This window comes from Anarhichas minor, unplaced genomic scaffold (assembly GCF_050575085.1).
Source record: "Anarhichas minor isolate MPS153535 unplaced genomic scaffold, ASM5057508v1 ptg000027l, whole genome shotgun sequence".
Taxonomy (NCBI): Eukaryota; Metazoa; Chordata; class Actinopteri; order Perciformes; family Anarhichadidae; genus Anarhichas; species Anarhichas minor.
In genome coordinates this window covers 4,074,810-4,089,887 of record NW_027466473.1, presented here as the reverse complement: position 1 = coordinate 4,089,887, position 15,078 = coordinate 4,074,810, and positions in this window count along the sequence as shown.

Below are 15,078 nucleotides of genomic sequence, written 5' to 3'. Positions count from 1 at the left end.
TTTCATTCCTCTCTGTACTCTGAAGGGTTCTACAGTGTTACAGGGTTTCTTCATATGTCATTCAGAGCGTGATTTATAGATTTTATTACTAAAAACATGATGGCAAATATAGTGTTTTTGTTTCTTATGGCTGTTGACAGTATTTTCTGTAGTGATACAAAGAGATACCCAAAATTCCCTCTTTAAAGACATTTGACTCTAATATTCTACAAAATGAAGAAGTTTGAACCTGGTTTATCCAATGTTCACATTTCTGTTCTGGAAATGTATGCAAATATTGCACATAAGACAATGCCTCATTTGCATATTTAAACAATTTTTTTCAGAAAACTTCACCTGGAGGGGTCTCCCCTTAATCATTTAACAATTGTGCTTTATGATTTATAGAAATGTAATGAATGAATATCACGCCAACTGAAATATATAAACAATATACACAACAGCAGATGCTGGTGCTCTGAAAACCAACAAAATCACTGGCAGTAAAACACTGAGAAAATATTAGAATTTCTGTAAAAAGCTCTTCATTAATAAGAAATCAATCCATAAATGTATCTTCTAGCTGTGTGCTGAGCAGACAATTCATGCTTCTATATTTTGTCTCGTTAGACAGCTGAAACAGGAGCCATCGAGACCAGGACTGAAACTTTTTCACAGTAACATCATTAAGAGGGTGTGCAGCGCTGCTTCATTAGCTCTTGACCCACATGCCCCAAATAGAGAACTAGATTCTGCATCGGGCACTTTGTGTGTATTAGTAGTGAGTGAAATCCTGAAAGTCTTCCCAGCATGCTTAGTTAGTTAAGAAGACATTCTGCTGCACTAGAGAGCACACTAACAATACAATCATACAGGCGCAACTAAACTCCACATTTGTTTTGCTTTAAATACCACCTTTGACAGGAGAGAGGAGTCCGTTAATGGCGGTCGAGACACTTCATTCCCACATTACTAAGATGTCTAATGAACGGAGGGAGCGAGGGAGGCACAGAGTGAGTCGGTCACAGAGTGAGTCGGTAACAGAGTGAGTCGGACACAGAGTGAGTCGGTAACAGAGTGAGTCGGACACAGAGTGAGTCGGGCACAGAGACGGCTTTGATTTGCTGAAAGAGACGAGGGAGCGAGGTCAAAGCCCCAAACTGCAGATGAAGCATCCAGGTGGGACACGTAAATCACAGCCCTCAAGTTCAATTCCTGACTCACTTAACTCAACTCGACTCGTGTCACAGACGCACGCTAGTTCTTTAAGTTATTCTATGACGAGAGAAGACTGGTCATAGCTTCTCTGAATTAACGCCACAGAAAATAGCAGAGTATTTGAATTCAACAAAATGATAGATTTGTTATAGATTTTTGTGAGATTTGGTAAAGGACAAGTTTGTTGGGGGATTTGTGGTTTTTAAACAGTTTTATCTCAGGCAATAATCTGGGAGTACAAACCTAGCCAAAAACATTGTGGAATACATTTTGTAACTTTATTGATTCTTTATTATTTATTATAATAATAAATCAAATGTCTTGGAACATTTCCTAATCACCAAAATTACTATAAAATCTACAAAATATATTAAAATAGAAACAAACGTGTAGCTTTAACACCTATAAGCAAGTCCAAGAGGTTCCTCTTACATTTATCACATCATTCTGTGAGGCTGCAGTGAAGCATTAGATGCACTGTCAGCAACGTCTGCAATGCATTTCTCATCTTCGAATGTCATAGTAAGCTTCTATGGGCTCATTTCTGTAAGACATGACTTTAAAATATATAAAAATGAGACTTTAAAAGTGTGGTTTTGTCAAAACTCCGGTGCTCAGTATCTGAGAACTTCACTCAACCAAGACGTGAGTTCAAAACTCACGTCTTGGTGAAAAGTGAAACCGCTGAGCAAGTAAATGGCCTCCGCAACAAAGCCAGCTGAAACATGCAGAACAGCGTCCAGCTTTTGAGGCGAGCACATGTTCCACAGTGACAATGTCACACAAATAAAATAAATAGTTTGGAGCCACTGTGCTGCCTGGACTGAGTGTCATTCTCTTTGACCCCTCCAGATTCCCTTCCCCCCCCCAGTCGGCCTCCACTCTACCTTGACCCTCAACACTTGTGGTGCAAATTCAGAAACGCACAAAGCCCCCTCTTATGAGCTCACAAATTCATTCTGACACATTTAAGGGAAGTGGAAGAAAAACAATCAAAAACCAAACAGCGTCTGAGTCTAAAAGTCAAAACGGGTAACTGCTGGCAACACATGAATCAAAAGCAATGGGGGATCGGACACAGTGAGGATCTGGGGCATGTGGAGATTCCTGCTTCGCCTACAGAACACAACTTCCCCCCCAAAAAAAGTGCTAAGAGAGAGAAAGAGAGAAGCGCTTACTTACCAAGTAGATCCCGACATCCGAGCCTAAGAATGAGCCTGAGAATTGACTATCTCGGATCCACTTCCATTTTTCCGAGCTCCCATATGGCACCCCCCACCCCTCCGAGAGGCAGAAAGAGTGCGACGGAGGGACAGTCAAACACACAGGGAGACGGAAAGAGAGAAAGAGAGTGAGAGGGAAGGGGGGGGGGGGCATTAGTCCTGGTGTGGCGATGGAGGGCACTGTTGCAGCTGTGCACCCCCGTCAGTATCTCCTCAAATCCAATCCTCTCCTCCATGTGTGTCTGCAGCCCCGCTGAAAAAAAGGCAACGGAAACAAAGTGATCCTCTTACACACAGCGCAGAGAGAGACAGAGAGAGAGACAGAGAGAGAGACAGAGAGAGAGACAGAGAGGCAGGAAAACAAGTGAGCTAGTGAGGAGGCCGAGGCAGCTGGAGAATAGCAGGTTCAAGTTTTCAGCGTCCCCCTTTGCTGTGTCGTAGGACAGGGAGGGAACAAGCCGAGGAAATAGTGCATAATACCTACCCCCAGTACTCTCTCTCTCTCCCCCCCTCTCTCTCTCTCTCTCACACACACACTCTCACACACACACACACACACACACACACACACACACACACACACACACACACACACACACACATTCTCTCTCTGGCAACAACCCCCTCCTCCAGGCGCTGGAATGCAAGGCAAGAGTTTCAAGAGGCCCAGTTAGACATCCCTCAGAGTCACTGCACCTTGACCCCTGGGTCAGACTCTGTGTGTGTGTGTGTGTGATAGAGGCGCAGGGAAGTTACCGTACGTCTGTGTATACTTAAATTTGCGGGGGCCAGCCTGGCCTCACGAGATCACATAACTGTAGCCACACAGCCACTTGACGGAGATAATACTGCGGGACATAGACACCACTGAAGAGAGTCACAATCAATGTCACGCTGATTGGAGATGAGATGAGATAGAACTTTATCTAACCCGAAGGGAAGTCTTGTGCCAGAGATTGATCAGAGATTACAACAGAAGAATAGGAAAAAACAATAGAGAAAAAATATATATATATTTATATATATAAAAAGTAATAAATATAAATTGTATAAGAAGTAATACTGACACCAGTGCATAACAGAACGGCTATAACAGTAAAATAAGTAAACTAAAATCAAAAAAGCAAATTATACCAACATAAGAATAGAGAAAGAGTAAAGATAAATAAATTTAAATAAATAAATAAAGTGCATAAGACCAGCGCCTAATATAAACTAAAATAGGAAAGTAATATTGTGCATGATATTGAGAGTATTAAAGGAAATATTGCACAGGGACAGAGGAATAGTATTAATGTGTTTAATATGTGGAAAGGATATTACATTACTGACCCTTACACTTATTACTGACGCTGCATGTAAGATGCTATAAATATATATATATATATTCCAGCAGTTCACAACGTCCACAACTGGACGTGGTTTTGTTTGGACACTCTGCTGAAACAAGTTTTTGAATCCCTCCAATCGGGGCAGGTCTGCATCATTTGAATCAGAGGAGCTGGTACTGTCTGCCAGTCAGGGCCCAGTATTGTAAAAACCTATTCTTTGAATTCATTCAAGTGTCCCAGCTAATACGGCTCTCTCTCTCTCTCTCTCTCTCTCTCTCTCTCTCTCACACACACACACACAAACTCCCCATCAGAAATGTTCAATAACATTTTTAGAACATGGCATCCTAACTTATGGACAGTTTTCCTTTACCAATATTTTTTTCCCCTTTAAGGAGACATATCATGCTTGCTCATATTGTTGGGTATACTAGAGCATGTGACATGCTTTAATATATTAAAAAATACATTATTTTTCTCATTGTCTGAATATACTTGTATTCACCTTCTGTTGAAACGCTCTGTTTTAGCAGCTGTCTCTTTAAGACACCCTCCTGAAAAAGCGCAGTCTGCTCTGATTGACTGACGAGAAAAATACGGTGCACCTGTGCGAAGGTAGTTCTCGAGCTGTGGATGGAGATACTCAGATGGTATACCATAATGAAATGTAGGGTTACTTGTGGTTCCTAGAGCCAGAGCCTTCAGTTATCAAGCTCCTCTTCTGTGGAACCAGCTTCCCGTTTCAGTCCGGGGGTTAGACACACTACATTTAAGACTTAAGGCTTAAGACTTTCCTTTTTGATAACGCTTATAGTTAGAGCTGGCTTCGGTTTAGTTAGGGCCGACTCGGGTTTATAGTTAGGGCCGACTCAGGTTTATAGTTAGGGCTGGCTCAGGTTTATAGGTCGTATGTGTACAGATTGTAAAGCCCTCTGAGGGAAATTTATGATTTTGGGTTATACAAAATAAATTGAATTGAATTAATGAGCATTCATGTGACATAAGAAGGGAAACCACATCTGATTGGCTCGTTAAATCACATGTTTTCTGGTCTAGACAGCCCACAAAGAACTGACTGTTGGCTCATTTCACAGTTTGTAGGTTGGTGGGAATTGCACATACCCAAATGTATGTGCACAAGCTCCGAAGAATTTTTCATCATATGTACTTTAAGTTTAAAATATAACAGTATATAGGCATTTTAACATTAATGTCATGTCATGTCATGCATTCTGTGACAAACAAAACAAAAACACCCACTCACATTCACTTCTACAGCTCAATAATCGGACAGTCACAGGCAAACCAAAAGACCAGATCACTTAGCATATGTCTGCTACCATGGCAGCCCTGACAGGAAGAACACACATTAGGCATCCAGGACCCAGCTGTGCTGCTATCATGAAGAGGGGTATAATGAGGTTATAGATCCCACATAAAAGGCAATGCTTTGCCCAAATGGACACTCAAATAGGTACATAACACCCAGGTTTTATAGATTTACATATTTTGATTGACCTTGCATAACAAGATTTTGTTTTGGTGATGGAAAATAGAAAACAACTTTTTAAATGTGTTTTTTTAGTAGCAAAAAAAATATGAAACAATTATTTGAATTGAGTGTATGCCTCATCTTTTGTGATTTGATACATTTGTTCATTCGAACTTGAAAGAAAAAGTATAGAAAAAAAAAGTTATGTTTTCAACCCCTCCCAGGGCAATAGTTAATACAATTTATTTATTTTAATTAAAAAGAGAGATCTCTGATATTAGTCACAGGTGGGTTATTGTTAGTTAATAATCATTTTTTACTGAAATATCACTGTTTTCGTCCAGTGGTCAAAACTTTTAGTACTGTGTACGGCAAAACGTACTATGTACATGAACTATTACGTTAAAACTGTCACGGTTTAGGCTTCCCCCCCTGTGTTCATGTGTCTCTAGCTGTGTCTCAATTCAGGGGCTGCATCCTTCGGAGGACCCAGCCTTCGCGGTCTACGTGGGCCGCGTCCTTTGAGGACCGCATAGGCCAGACCTAGGTCTACGAAATGAGACGGCCTACGCTACAGAGGACTTCCTGTTTGCGTCAACAGCTGTTCCCGCCCCGCCCCACTCTTGCTGCTCCCGTCCCTAAAATCCCTGCTCAACAGGATTATATATATAATATATATATATAATATACACACTATAAATATATATATATATATATATATAATCCCTGCTCAGCAGGATTATAAATATATATACATATAAATACATTAAACTAAAACCTATTCAGTATATACAGGTGCTGGTCATATAATTAGAATATCATCAAAAAGTTGATTTATTTCACTAATTCCATTCAAAAAGTGAAACTTGTCTATTATATTCATTCATTACACACAGATTGATATATTTCAAATGTTTATTTCTTTTAATTTTGATGATTATAACTGACAACTAAGGAAAATCCCAAATTCAGTATCTCAGAAAATTAGAATATTGTGAAAAGGTTCAATATTGAAGACACCTGGTGCCACACTCTAATCAGCTAATTAACTCAAAACACCTGCAAAGGCCTTTAAATGGTCTCTCAGTCTAGTTCTGTAGGCTACACAATCATGGGGAAGACTGCTGACTTGACAGTTGTCCAAAAGACGACCATTGACACCTTGCACAAGGAGGGCAAGACACAAAAGGTCATTGCAAAAGAGACTGGCTGTTCACAGAGCTCTGTGTCCAAGCACATTAATAGAGAGGCGAAGGGAAGGAAAAGATGTGGTAGAAAAAAGTGTACAAGCAATCGGGATAACCGCACCCTGGAGAGGATTGTGAAACAAAACCAATTCAAAAATGTGGGGGAGATTCAGAAAGAGTGGACTGCAGCTGGAGTCAGTGCTTCAAGAACCACTATGCACAGACGTATGCAAGACATGGGTTTCAGCTGTCGCATTCCTTGTGTCAAGCCACTCTTGAACAACAGACAGCGTCAGAAGCGTCTCGCCTGGGCTAAAGACAAAAAGGACTGGACTGCTGCTGAGTGGTCCAAAGTTATGTTCTCTGATGAAAGTAAATTTTGCATTTCCTTTGGAAATCAGGGTCCCAGAGTCTGGAGGAAGAGAGGAGAGACACACAATCCACGTTGCTTGAGGTCCAGTGTAAAGTTTCCACAGTCAGTGATGGTTTGGGGTGCCATGTCATCTGCTGGTGTTGGTCCACTGTGTTTTCTGAGGTCCAAGGTCAACGCAGCCGTATACCAGGAAGTTTTAGAGCACTTCATGCTTCCTGCTGCTGACCAACTTTATGGAGATGCAGATTTCATTTTCCAACAGGACTTGGCACCTGCACACAGTGCCAAAGCAACCAGTACCTGGTTTAAGGACCATGGTATCCCCCCCAGGCACATTTTCTCCAAAATTGTCCAAATCACATTGAGAAAATGATGAAAAGAGAAAAGAAACATTTATCAATAATGTTCACACAGGGATGCAAACTTAGAAGATTGACACATTTTACACAGCAGAATATACACATATTCACATAGAAATCATTTACATGGATGTCTTATGTCAATTTAAATAAATAAAATAAAAAGGTGACATCACAACTGTCATCTCTGTGACAGCAACATGAACACATGAGAAGGTCTACTGGTTGTCTTATTAGTGAAGGCTTTGTACAGGATGAGAGCTCATGTAACTGTAACCTTAAGTACAGGATGGTCAAATGGAGATATTACAAATGGACTAATGTCTTAATTCAAATCTACGGTTGCTGAATGTTTGTCCATCGTTCTCCCCTCAGCTATATACTCAAATGCTCAAATGCAGTGAATTCGTGTACTTAATCTCAACGTTTGAAACGTTACCGGACTTAAAGTGATATTTCAGGTTCACAACCTGTCTACCTGAGCTCACGTTGGTCCGTTTATGTACATGATATGAAGTATAATTCATCTGTAAAATCATCACAAACTCAGTAAGATATTATTCAACCTCTGAGGTTTGAAAGTGAAGTTATTAAAAGTTACTTTACAAGGCTTAATACGGTCGGATGCAGGCAGCCGAGCTGCCGGTAATAGCGCACCGGCACGCAATGCATCCTGGGATATGCTGGGCCGCGAAGCATACATCAGATGTGTCCTCCAAATCTCCGACGAGAAGGCTGCATTCGTCGGCTGCATTGAAGGACTCTTCAACAGAAATGCGAAATGGGACAGCACTAGTCGCAGCGCTGTGACGCAATCGGTCTACGAATGCAGCCTCCGAAGGATGCAGACCCTGAATTGAGACACAGCTTCTGTGTCTGAGTGTCTCCTGATTGCTTTCATTCACTTCACCTGTGCTCAATCACCTGCCCCTGGCTTTTTCCTCTGCCAACCCCTCACTGCACTCATTAAACTCACCTGCCGGCAATCTACTCATCACCCCACACATATATACTCCCCTGCTTTCCCTGTTCTGGTTGTCAGATCGTCTTTGTTCGTTCCCCTGTGTGCTTCATGTTCCGGCCTTGCGCCTCCCCGTGTGCTCATCGTGTCTCCAGTGTTTATCCCTCGTGTTGTCTCTCTACGTTCCATGGTTTGTGACTTTGCCTTTTTCTGATTTTTGCTCGTTCACGGTTGGATTTGTGAGTTCCTGTTTTTGACTGCTTGGTGCGCAGTAAATAACCTTGCATTCTACCTAACCTCGTCTCCTGTGTCTGCCACCATTATTATCAAGCCATTGACATCTAACAGTAGTTATTGCATTCTGTTTAAAGGTCTGTTGGTGCATCTCCCAGACTCGCTAATAAGAATTCAATTAGAAACCCTCTTTGTACACACCGGTGAAGGGTGGAATGCACAGGGTGCCATCCTGGGCCTCATCCTGTCCCGACATAAGCTGCTTCCTCTGGGTTATTTCATTCATTCATAAAGCATGTGTTTTTGCAGCATTGTGCGGCTGACAGCCACTTCTCTTCACCTATAACTCAAAGTGACGGCCATGAACCACGGAACCCGGACTGAATGGTCAGGTTCTCATTCCTATATTAAACAAGGACAAAGCTCTCCAGTCTTTTCTAGCAAAGGGCTTTAGGAGTGTTCACTACAAATGGAATCTTCTTTGGAAATATGTTGGCCTGGTAAATTTTCTTTTTGGAAATGTAATATAAAAAACTTGTTATTAATGAAAGCTACTAGCGGCACATTTAAGCGTTGGTCGCGCGAGCTGCAAGCACAAAGGTGCTTATGCTCAACGTGCTGTTTATTGCATTATTCTCAAACACCAGAGAAAAGGTACTGTGAAGAATAACACAAGTGTAAACAGCAGAACCCCATAAACCGACCTCCAAAATGCCAAGGAGGAATTGTAATTAACTGTAAACTCATGTCATATTCATGGACTACTTTAATGCCTTTGTACGAGACCTGTAAGGAAAGAAGTTAAGTATTAAATGTATTGTAATGAAGCAAAGGTTGAATATCTGGTAAACATTTGATTTGGCTGCAAAATATTAAAATTGTTAGAACCTCCTGTTTCTAAAGCATTTCAAAATGAAATGACAGTCTTGTAAAATCTTCTGACATGTTAATGTTGCTTTTTTCAGAGTACTATTTGTGACGGTCACGTCTGAAAAGCCTCGGTCGCGCAGAGGTGAACGACCAAGAGCCACGACTAATTGCGGAGCTTTTGCAGAAGACGCGCCGTGATTACGTCATTTCCTAGCGCGCCCACCTTGAGTAACTTCTGCAGCATAAGACTTTTGCTCGCCCTTCACTATGGCGAGCATAAACTAAGCGTAAGCATTATGGATTTTTCAGCATGTAAACATTTCACAACCTGATTTGCAAAAAAGAAAAGCTCAAATGCTGTGGTCAGTGACCACAACAGTACATCTTCTGGTTAACCAGCATGTGCACGAGTTAGCGGCATGCTACAGGACTTTTTGTGGGGGAAATACATGAAGGGGACATAACCTATCAACCATAGCTGTTTAAAGCATGGAATGCAAGGCTCAAGCTCCGGGATCTGGCAACGTAAAAGGGCTCGAGTGGGATTAAGAAAAGAAAATTTGCAGGAGGAAGCAATTAAGGGCGCACAACAGGATGCTTCTTGCGTAAGCTAGCTAGATAAATGCTTAATGCAGATACAGTATATCGTTATCGGTGTATATGACAGCCAATAAGAAAAAAGGGATTTGAAGTACAGGAATGACAATCCAGATTCAGATTTGAGCTCATTTAGAAGTGTCACCATTACATAGTTTGTCCACCAGAGAGCTTTTTTTCAACTGAAATGTCTCCCTTTGCTGATAAGGGATCCGTATCAAGAATGTAGTTCATGTATTCATGTTTGAAATCATTTAAAACTACATAACTAAATATCAAAATCCAGCATGTGTCAGGTTATACGTTGACCACACCTCCACCCTCTACTACACAGGGAAGCGAGGAAACTGGTTTCCTTCTATCCATGAAACTGAAGCAGCTGAATGGAATTCATCCGTCATTCATTTTATTAATCACGCCGGTGCTCTCTTCACTACACTGCTAGCATCAAGGACAAATCAGGTCTCATTCATATGGTTATGATTTCGATTGTACAATGGTCCCTAATTTAAAAAAAAGTCTTATTTGTCCAGTGGCTGTTGGGATCAACTCAACAGGCCAAGTTTAACCAAACCTAACCTGACAGATTAGAAATTCAGGATCCTTTAAAATTCTATATTTGCACATAGTGATATAATGATAAAATAAACTAGCCAATATTTTTGTATTTGTCATCACCCTTACGGTTGTTGTTCTCCTTCTAGTCTTATTCTTCATTAACATTACATGCAGCATCGATGCATCTCAAGCCTGCAAGTTTTGGGTCTTCCTGCTTTGCTGCTTGCTCTTGCCTCTGCTTACATTTTATTGCTAATGTTCTTGTTTTTCTTCTTCAAATTGCCAGATATATCACATATATCACTCTTCAACGTTTGAGTGAAGACAAATCCAGAAAGTCGTCGAGCTATTCGGGTTGTTAGCTAATGCTAACTAGCAGCTAAGCTAAATCTAAGTAGCAGCAAGATGCCTCCCTTCTCCACGGACGACTACTACAAACTCCTGCAGAAGATTGCAGTCTTGGAAACAAAAATCCACCGACTAGAAGTAAACGTGGAGGAAAATGGACTGTGTGGGAATGATACCACTTTACCATGGACTCAAAACATTGGACAGACGCAAGCGAAGACACAGCTAACTAGCACCACCAGGCCTACCAAGAAACAGGAGGAGAGAGCAGATAATGAATCTTCAAATGGTAGTCCTCCCTGGAACTCTCTCGGTGCAAAGCCGAAGAGAAAATCATACCCTCAGGATGTGGGAGGACGACTAACAGGCAGAGCCCAGCGCCCTGAGATTTGTGATGCGACTGGCTGGTCTGCACTACCACACAGGCAGAACTCCTCCTCAACCCCTGCACTCAGACGGACAAAGCCAAGGACAGCTGAGAAAAGCAAAACCAGCAAAAAAATCAAGCCTACAACTCTCCATCTGGGCCCTGTTCCTCGTACGTGGTTCAACTAAGTCGATCAAATGTCCTATTAGCCAGCCTAAATTAACCCGATGATTGAAATCAGGCTATCTCGGTTTCTCCAAGGCTGATCTGCTCTCAAACACTGGTTAATTCGAACCAGACTATCAGGATCAGGACAATTGCGCGTGCCCGTCCTACTTCAAAAGGGGGAAGCGTCGATCACCGAAACCATGATTTTCTAACAGTACAATGTCAAAGAAAGAGCCTCTTTTTTTTTTTCTCCGCTGACGAGCAGGAGATGATCATGAGGAATTCAAGACAGTAATCACGGCAGAATCTAACACTGCCACCGCTGCGAGGGCTAGACAAGAAGCACTGCAAAATATCACAGACAAGTTAAATGCGTTAGTGTTGGGAAAATGTATAGGCTCATTTTAATGCATCATCACCCCAATCAATCAGATTATGTATTTAAATGTGCCTGCTGGCAGTAGACTTAATGAAATGCATCATCCAATGAGATCTATAGCAAAAATAATTATCTCAACTCTTTCAGAATAAGTAGAAACAAGCCCAAAGAGTATCTAATTGATACGAATTAATATGAGGATATATGTACTGTATGCCCTTATGTATCATGTAGCCTACTATATATGTGTATATACATGTCTGTGTAGATTACCATATAGAACTAGGAGTTTGAATATGTGTGTGAATCTGTGTATGGGCAGATCAGTGTGTATGTGTGTATCATTCATAATCAGAAAGTCAATCAATTGAAGCAGTGAAAATAAATAGTGTGATTCTCTCTATTCTTATCATGAGTCCACCTTAATTATTTTCTACAATAATGATATGCTGGTGTACTAATAACACTCATATAATCATGAGTGCTTTCAACCCTCATGTATGCAACGCAGCCATCAAGAGGACATGGGCGCAAGTAAGAACTAAGCACAAACGCATTATTCAGAATGGTGAGTCAATACAATATGTGCCATGGTAATGTATTTAACACATCCATAAGTTTATTAAGCGCCAAATAAACTTTACGAACAGCACGGCATGCATGTTCTCCGCATCGCCGACACTGTACAAAATGTACCACTCGCAAAAAAGCGCAAGACTGCATCCAGTCTGAGACAGTCGATGCTCGGCTGCAGCGTGTGGTGTTCAATGTATGGCTCCAGAAGGTCTGTAAATAAATGATTCCTTGTGGGCAGAATCGATGGCGCTCGTATAGGAAGTCATGATGTGATAACGGATATTTGCGATGTGGAAGAACTCTCTCCCTATAAAACGCTAATCTAACTAATATCCTCCTTCATCAGTGGATCTCTGAGGAAGGGAGCTGTACATTAATGCAATAGAGGCTTCTTAGTTTGCTCAGCTGGTTTTAATGGATCACCGTGTGTCTCACTTTACATGCATTTCCGGACCTCCCGTATAACCCCCAGTATATGCGCATTAGACTACCGTATATGACAGGAGCTGCCATTTTTTCCGGGGGTGTGGCAAGCTTATCCAGCTACCTTCAGTTAGCCTGCGCTGGAGCAGGTTCAAGCTTATGGATGTGTTGCTATGGTGATTTTGCCAAACTTGCTTCGTGGAACCGAAAAGCCTGATCTATGTAATCTTATCCTGAAAATGATCCGGCTAACTCAGTTAGCCACGTACGAGGAACAGGGCCCTGCTGACCTGGATAAGCAGCTATCTTCTCAAAGCAGGGTAAGAACTGTTGCAACGCCTGTTTGGAAATTTGCAGCGTGTCCAAATTGCACTTGAGTGTCGAGTTTGATTTCCTTTTCTATAAAACGATGGAGGATGGTCACTGGTCGAATAGGGTTATTACTGTTTACTAAGCGTGACCTTTAGTTATTAATATCATCATCACATGGATTTCTGTGTCCAAGAAGAGTAGTCCACTTTGAAGCAAAACACTGGAGCAATACACCCAACAAGTGTGAGGTAGATCACATGGACAGTTCTCAAGATATGCAAAGGGAATAGAGACAGAGAGACAGACAGATCCTTGTTTTATAGTTAGAATAAAGAAGTTAAATGCTACTCTAACCTTAAGAGAAATTGAGATTATTACTAAACAGAATAATTACATGACCATTTTCATCAGCAGGAGTGAGAAAGCCCCTGCATTTCATCTGTTAGTCTTCAACAAAAGCACTTCTTTTGGCGGGGAGAAATCCACTGACAGGCTCAAAATGAAGCAGGGAACGCCAGAGAAATGAAGAACGGAAATTAGGTTCAATTGCTAACGGCTGCTTGAGTGGACTCACCCAATGGTCTCCTCTGTTGGCTTAGTGGAACGTCAGCTCTAAATGAGGGAGAGGCAGCAATTCTGCTGGCAATTTATGTTATTCTGTAGAAAATGTAGGTTTCATCCCTGCAGCGATAACAATGTGTTAAACTGACTGTAACCTTAACCTGTCACAAGGTTTAAGGCTTCTGATGCAGTGCAGACCCAGTTCTACAAATGTAATAATATTGTAGTTTCATTTGAACCAAATAAAAGAACAGTGGGTACATTTATCTGGATAGCGTTAGCCTGCTTAGGTAGGTGGTTAATTAGAACCAAACGAGGCAGATTAAGGATAATTGTATTTTGATATACACTCATTATAGTTCAATTCACTATAAATAAAGGAAACCTAAGATACATTAGCTGCTGCCAGGCCTGTCATAGAAGTATGCAGGAAAAGGAGGAAAGGCTGCATCAGTTTGGATCAGTTTGAAGGTCATCTCTGGGCAGAGAGTTGCCACTACTTTTAACTGAAGGAACGCATTGGATTATGAGAGTTTGTTATGTGTCTGGTAGTTATTATTCTGACATATACAAAGTCATTCTCATCAAATACACTGACCCCCTGTATGTCAAGCTACATTTTCAAGGTTGAAGCCACACACTGATTGCCATCCTGAGGCTTAACTGCTATGTTTCTTTATCCTGTTATTTTTCGTGGCTCCATCTCACTGGTTGCCAGTGTATCTAAGTAGACAGACGTCAGTATGGGGAGGCTAACGATTAGGTTTTAACGGCCGCATTTCCATACTGATACAGACAGGTCTGACTACGCTGGCCACTAGGGTAGTGTGAAGTTCTCAACTTCGGATAGGTTTGAACTGAACTCTTGGCATACAGCTGCCAAGTGTTAGAGCGAGCTCCAATTTCAGTTTTGAAGTTGAGATTTTTGTCAAAGTCATCACTGACAATGTATAATTTCCACAGTAGATTGAATTCCAAAGTTGATGCTTTTGGCTAAATATTTCATGTTGTTTTCATTGAACTAAAGAGTACAATGACGTTATTATGTTTTAACCTTGATGAAATGAAATGCTTGTTTTTGTTTTACGTTCTGCTTTCTGCAATGCAGCTTCAAAATGTTTAATACATTCTATTTGAACTAGAATTACAGCTTCACGGTTGTATGCCTTCATTGCAGTTTACATCCATGTCTGTCCAGAATGTCATCACTTCATCATTTTATCCTAATTTATAACACATTGGTGTGAGATTGTCATAATTAGTAAATTCATTTTTGAGTTATGGCCAAAACGTGTTTTGTGAGGTCACAGTGACTTTTGACCACTAAAACTAATCAGTTCATCCTTGAGTCCAGGTGGATGCCTGTGCCAAATCTGAAGAAATTCCCTAAATATCACGTTTACGAGAGAGACGGATGGACGGATGGACGTACGACCCAAAAACATAATGAAATTGACATAAAAAGGATTCGAACCAGGGACACTGCAGGAATGTGGTGAGACTGGTCCAACAGCACATACTTTTAGTCCTGCTCCATTTGAGACTTTAACCATGTAATTGCT